This window comes from Sprattus sprattus (assembly GCF_963457725.1).
Source record: "Sprattus sprattus genome assembly, chromosome: 17".
Lineage (NCBI taxonomy): Eukaryota > Metazoa > Chordata > Actinopteri > Clupeiformes > Clupeidae > Sprattus > Sprattus sprattus.
In genome coordinates, this window is record NC_137915.1 from 3,284,890 (window position 1) to 3,285,508 (window position 619).

The window sequence follows — 619 nt, forward strand, 5'->3', positions numbered from 1 at the left end:
GTTTTCTTCTGTCCAATAAGGTTTCAGACATGTTTAAACCTTCCAGCCTGGTGTTTTTTACTGTCCAATAAGGTTTCAGACATGTATATACCTTCCAGCCTGGTGTTTTCTTCTGTCCAATAAGGTTTCAGACATGTATAAACCTTTCAGCCTGGTGTTTTCTTCTGTCCAATAAGGTTTCAGACATGTATAAACCTTCCAGCCTGGTGTTTTTTACTGTCCAATAAGGTTTCAGACATGTATAAACCTTCCAGCCTGGTGTTTTCTTCTGTCCAATAAGGTTTCAGACATGTATAAACCTTCCAGCCTGGTGTTTTCTTCTGTCCAATAAGGTTTCAGACATGTATAAACCTTCCAGCCTGGTGTTTTCATCTGTCCAATAAGGTTTCAGACATGTATATACCTTCCAGCCTGGTGTTTTTAACGGTGTTGGTAGACTTCTGCTCACATTCCTTCAGTTAAATCTGCTGCTTGTGTAAACAGTGATGTGAGGAGCTCGCAGCAGGAGTCAAAGTGAGATTCGGGCTCACTGGAGGCTTATAACTGGGATGAAAGCACTGGAGGTGCGTGTGGGCAGACAAAGGAGAGCAAATTGGACTCATCGTTTATGGGACCCTGG